We start from the raw sequence: 6,000 nt of genomic DNA on the forward strand, positions 1-6,000 counted from the left end.
GACTTATATGTTGGGTCATTTGTACTGTTTATACTGTGCTGTTATGAAGATTAAAAAGGTCATATGATAAAGGGTGACTGGGGTGGAGCTACTTTAAACTGTAGGTCAGAAAAAAGTCAGATATAGTTGTAAATCCTTTTAATTTTTGTTTATCATGGAAGGTTTTAATTTCATCTTCAAATTTGAAACTTAATTTTGCTGAATATAAAATTCTTGGTTGGCATCCATTTTCTTTCAGAGCTTGAAATATCTTATTCCAGGACCTCCTAGCTTTGAGGGTCTGGGTTGAGAAATCAGTTGAAATTCAAATTGTTTTCCCCTATATGTAATTTGATTTTTTTAATCTCCTGGCCTTTAAGATTTTATCTTTATTCTCTGTGTTAGTAATTGTCATTATAATGTGTGTTGGTGTAGGTCTGCTGTAATTTTGTACATTTGGGGCCCTGTAAACCTCTTGTATTTGATTTTCCATTCCATTCTTTAGATTTGGGAGATTTTCTGATATTATATCATTGAAAACATTGTGCATTCCTTTGGTTTGTATCTCTGCTCCTTCACCTATTCCAATAGCTCTTAAATTTGGTCTTTTCATGTTACCCCATAATTCTTGGATATTCTGTTTATGTTTTTTTTTTTTATACCATCTTCTCTGCATGGTCAACTCTATTTTCAAGATAATATATTTTGTCTTCATTTCCTGAGGTTCTGTCTTCCAAGTGGTCTAGTCTGTTGGTGATGCTGTCTATTGAATTTATAATTTGGTTTATTGATTCCTTCATTTTAAGCATTTCTGCTTGATTATTTTTTTCACAATCTCTAACTCTTTATAAGTATCTTCCACTTCTTGTGTTTGTTTCTTTGATTTCAGTCTGTATACTATCCTTTATTTCATGGGTCAGTTTACCTATGTACATTATGAACTCCTTCTTGAACATTTTTTCTAATGTGTTGTCAGTGAATTCTGTTGTTGGAGCATCTTGGTTTGTTTGGGGTGCTTTATTCCCTTGTTTTTTCATTTTGTTCATGTGTTTTCCCACTGAGCAGTATGGATCTAAATCAGCACAAATTACACCCTGCAGATCTATGGTGTCCCCAAAGGTTTCTAGTGCCTCGCCTTTAAGGGTGAGACCAATATCAACTGCACCCAGTATAAATAATATATAGCTTTAACTTAATAGCTCCCATTAAGGCATCTACTTCTTTCTCACAATAAACCAAAATGATGAGTTCGATAACTGACTACAGTATAAACAGAAAATTTGCTAAAATGGTTTATAATTTCAAATAGTGGATGAGAAAAACTGAAATAGCATAGTACATGGTGTTCATAAGGGAGGAAGAGAGAATCTAGAAGCAAAAATTCACAGGCAGAGTGGAAGAGGAACCAACAGAAATTGGCTGTTGGTTGGAGAAAAGGTGGAAAGAAAATCCAGGAAAACAGACAAGTGAGAAGAGGAATACAAAGAAAAAAATTAAAGATATAAGAATACAATAAAACTGCAAAACTCCATTCGTATATCACCTTTGTATGATAAAGGATGACTGGAGGTGGAGCTACTTCAAATTGTAGGTCAGAAAAAGCCAGATATAGGAGGAGACTTCTAAATAGAGATACAGGTGACAAGAAGGACATTAGAAATCATTAGGTTGCTGGGTGCAGTGGCATAGGCCTGTAATCCCCGCTACTTGGTAGGCTGAGGCAAGAGGATCACAAGTTCTAGGTCAGCCTGGGCAACTTGGTGAGACCCTGTCAAAAAAAATTAAAAGGGCTGGGGTCAGTGGGGTCACTTGCCTAGCGGGAGAGGCTCTGGGTTCAGTCCTCAGTACTGTTAAAAAAAAAAAAAAAAATCATATGTAAGTAGGCCTGTATTTCTTGGCATAAAAAGACATTACAAAACCTGTTTTTCCTACAACTATATGGGTGGGGGCAAGTTGGGCGGGGTGGGGGGAGATGCCAGAAACCTGTCCAAGGGAACCAACACTATTCAGAATGTTTTCCCAGTGGCTTGTAACTGAAAACCCATCTCAAATCTGATTGAATGTCAAATTAAGTAACTGGTCATGAAACTGGGTAGGGGCTTCCAGGGGCTCAGTAATGTCCCGGAAGAACGGGTTTCTTTCTGTCTCTTTCTTCTGCATTCTGTGGAGTTTCCTCATCTTTCACGATCCTAACATGTGGCAAACCCTGCCTGGGCTGTGTCCTCATTCCCATCCAGTGGGAAGTAAATGGTGTCTTGTTTTCATTGTCCCAGAGAAAGACACACACTCTACTCTGGTTGCACTGGCTTAGGTCACAGGATCATGCCTGAACAAATTCCTTGGTCAGGGCAATGGACTATGGTCCTTAAGGCATTGAAGACCCAACAATCCCTAAACCCCTAGCCTGAGAACCTGGGGCGGGGAGTGGGGGGAGAACATTTCCCAAAGGAAGTTTGGGGGGACTTTTCCTAAAGGAAAGGCAGGATGAAGTGTTGGATAGCAAATAGTGGTTGTTGAAGTCAGAAAAACACCAAAAAACAAATTATGCATGTAGCTCTGAGCTTTGGATCATGGATTTACTAGTGATTTCTGCTTTCTGTTCTATATTTGCTGCATTCCTGAATTTTTAACAATGAGAAATATATTTATTTTATAGTTACAAGATCACATAGCAACTTGTACTTTTCCAATTTAGCAGAAGGAATCTGAAGAAATGTTTCTTTGGCTTCAAACTTGTTTCTCCTCTCCCACAGCATTGTCTTTGCAACAGATCTGGTTATTCTGACCTTTGCTGTAAGTAAAAATGAGGGCCCCCTTGCATGTGGACTCAGGATCCTCAGTACTCAGAAATACCTTGTCTCACTCACCCATCCAGCAGCGCCTGCCCGCTCTCTCTTCTTGTACGCCTCAAATGTGCTATTCTGGGCCACTGTAATTATTCCGCTGGTGGAGAGTTCTCTTTGGTGACAACTGAGATACCTCAAACTAAGAATAGGACTCTGACTGATGAAGGAAGGCGACAACCATGGGCTGGGAGAGACTCTTCTTGCTGCCAGGGTTTCTTTAAAAGACCTATCATTCAGTGTTAGGTCCTCAGTTTGGCCATTGGTCTGTGTTTTTGCTACTCCAAATATTTCTGTGAACTCTTGTCAGCTACATAATCACACACATAATATGGGCCAGAGAAGCTTATCAGGGTTCCAGGGAATGTTCCTTCTAACTGGGAGCTGTGGGGCTAAGTTTGCCAGACAATTCTCTATTGTCCAAGTAAGACTCTTGCCTGAGAGGCATTTTGACTTGAGGCCAAAGGATATTTTTGCATTTGCTAAGAGCTTCTGAGAGAACCCACTGGAATTGCCCACTCTCCAACAGCAGACCCTGTTGTAAAATGGAAAAAGGATTTTGAAGTTAGGGGGTGGGATGTGACCTCACTTCATGACTTGGGCAGCTTAAGCTTTTCAAATCTCAGTTTTCTCATCTATAAAATGGAGGTGGCCTTCAAGCATAGTATTGGAGCACTTTTACCTAGAACGTTTGAGGCCCTGGGTTTGAATTCCAGCACTTCCAAAAAAAAAAAAAAAAAAGGTGTGGTATGGGGGAAATTTGGCTTATTAAAACCTACTTCTCAATGTTGTGATGACTGAGGGAGTGTTTACCAAGTACCTAGCACAATAAGTGCCCAACAAATCAGGAGAAATTCCATGTTTTCTCAGGAAGTTTCATGCCATCAAACTCTAAGACCCAGAGTAGCAACACAGAAAATGCACCCTGATATTGGTTTCTTCCCTCTTCTGGGTCTCATTCTCCTTCCTCCTTCATTCTGGCTCCCTGGGATCACCTTCCACATAAACTACCTCTGGCATAGATCCTTCTCTTGACCTCTGCCTCAGTGTACCCAGGGTGAAATGGCCACAAATAGACAAGAACTACAGGGCATTCTGAAGTTGTTTGTAGTAACACTTTCGTAGGAGTATATGTACCATTTGGTTGTATGAAAGATTATGACCATAGTGATGTTCATAGAGATTGTGATGATTTGGGATTATTGGGAGGGGTGTTGCTGATGGTGCCACTATGATGGGGTATTTGGCTCATCAATTTCAACAAATTTTATTTTTAGCAAATTAAGCAAAAAGGACTGGATGTTGATGAATTGGAGTACTATCTATGAATTGGATATCTATGAATTGGATGCTTATGACTTAAAGGAAGCCATAAAACTAGAGGTGATAAGGCCCAGGGGTGTAGACTGATTCAGACCCCTATTCCTCATGTACTTGTTCTTGTTTCTTTAGAAAAAGGGGAGAGGAGCCAAGTGTGTAACCCCCACTACTGTGGAGGTTGGGGCAAGAGAATTGCAAGTTTGAGGCCAACCTGGGTAATTTAGCCCTGTCTCAAAATAAAAAGGATTAGGTATATAGCTCAATGGTAGAGTGCTTGCCTAAGGCTCTGGGTTCAATCTGCAGCTCCACAAAAGGGGAGGAGGAAAGGACTAAAAATTACCAATGCCAAGAACAGAGTTCTAGCAAGTTTATCATCAAGGTTAGAAATGGTCAGTATTGGGCCAGTTTTATTTTATCCAAGGTATACAGTCATTTCCCAGTTTTTCTTATGCTTCTACATGCCTCTGAGTATTTTCTGTCTTTATATCCCTCATGGCTGAGAGGGTTATGACAGCAAAACTACCCTTATTTAACCCTACAGCATTCACATGTGGCTACAGTGTCACAGCAAGTCCACAGATGCTGAAGTACTAAAGGGGTTTTGGAAGGTTCATGAACATTGTATGCTTGGTTCACTGCTCTAGTTACTATGGCTGCCTAACAAATTATCTCCAAACTGAGTGATAAAAACGGCCACTATGCTCATGGATGCTATGGGTTGGAGCTTGGACCCAATGCAGCAGGGCAGCTTGTCCTGTTACACCATGATATCTAGGGCCTCAGCTGAAAGACTCTAAGGCTGGGGGCTAGTATCATCATGTAGTTGACTCCCATTTCTAGTGGTTAATGCTGGATTTTGATTAGGGTCTCTGTTCTCCATGTAGATTTTTTCATGTGATTTTTCTGTGAAAGTTGGTTTGGGCTCCTTCACAGAATGGAGCATTCCAAGAGAGGGAGCTGGAAGGAAACGTCTCCTTTGACCAGGTCTCACAAGTCATGCACCATTATTTCCATAAACTTCTATTCATTGAAGCAGTCATCAAGATCCATCCTTGTTCAAGGGGAGAGTAAATGGGATCTGCCTCTTGATGGAGTGAGGGAGGGTTCTAGAAGATTGTAGGACAGGAAACATTGCTGTCACCATTCTTGGAAAGTATGGCCAGTCACATTTGCATATAGGTCCCTAAGGGGATATGCACTAGTACTCCCAAGAATCTGGCTAATACTTTTTGAAATAAAGAAAAGGTGATGGTGTTAGAAGGGAGCAATGGCAAGCTGGGCGCAGTGGTGCTCTCCTATAATCCCAGTGGCTTGGGAGGCTGAGGCAGGAGGGTTGCGAGTTCAAAGCCACCCTGTCTATAAATAAAATATAAAAAAGGGCTGGGGATGTGGCTTAGTGGTAAAGTGCCCCTGGGTTCAATCCCTGTCCAAAAAAAAAAAAAACAATGGCTGGCAAGGATAGATGCCTGGGTTTGTTCTCTGCAAGATCCTTGAGAGAAAGTCCAGGAGAAAGAAAGGTCACAGGAAGGATTCTAGGTAAAAATAGTCAATTAGTAGACTGAAAATCTCTGTCCCATGACAAGGTCCTTAAGTTTACTTATTATATTATATTATTCTTTTTTTTAATTAAAAAAATTTTTAGTTGTAGTTGGACACAATACCTTTATTTATTTTTTATTTCTTTTTATATGTGGTGCTGAGGATGGAACCAGGGCCTCACACGTGCTAGGGAAGCACTTCACCACTAAGCCACAACCCCAGCCCTATATTATTTTATTTTTGATACTAGGGATTGAATCCAGGGGCACTCTACTACTGAGCTACATTCTCAGCCTTTTCTTTGTTTTGTGTTTTGAGA

The sequence above is a fragment of the Callospermophilus lateralis genome, chromosome 2 (genome assembly GCF_048772815.1).
Source record: "Callospermophilus lateralis isolate mCalLat2 chromosome 2, mCalLat2.hap1, whole genome shotgun sequence".
In the NCBI taxonomy this organism is placed as follows: domain Eukaryota; kingdom Metazoa; phylum Chordata; class Mammalia; order Rodentia; family Sciuridae; genus Callospermophilus; species Callospermophilus lateralis.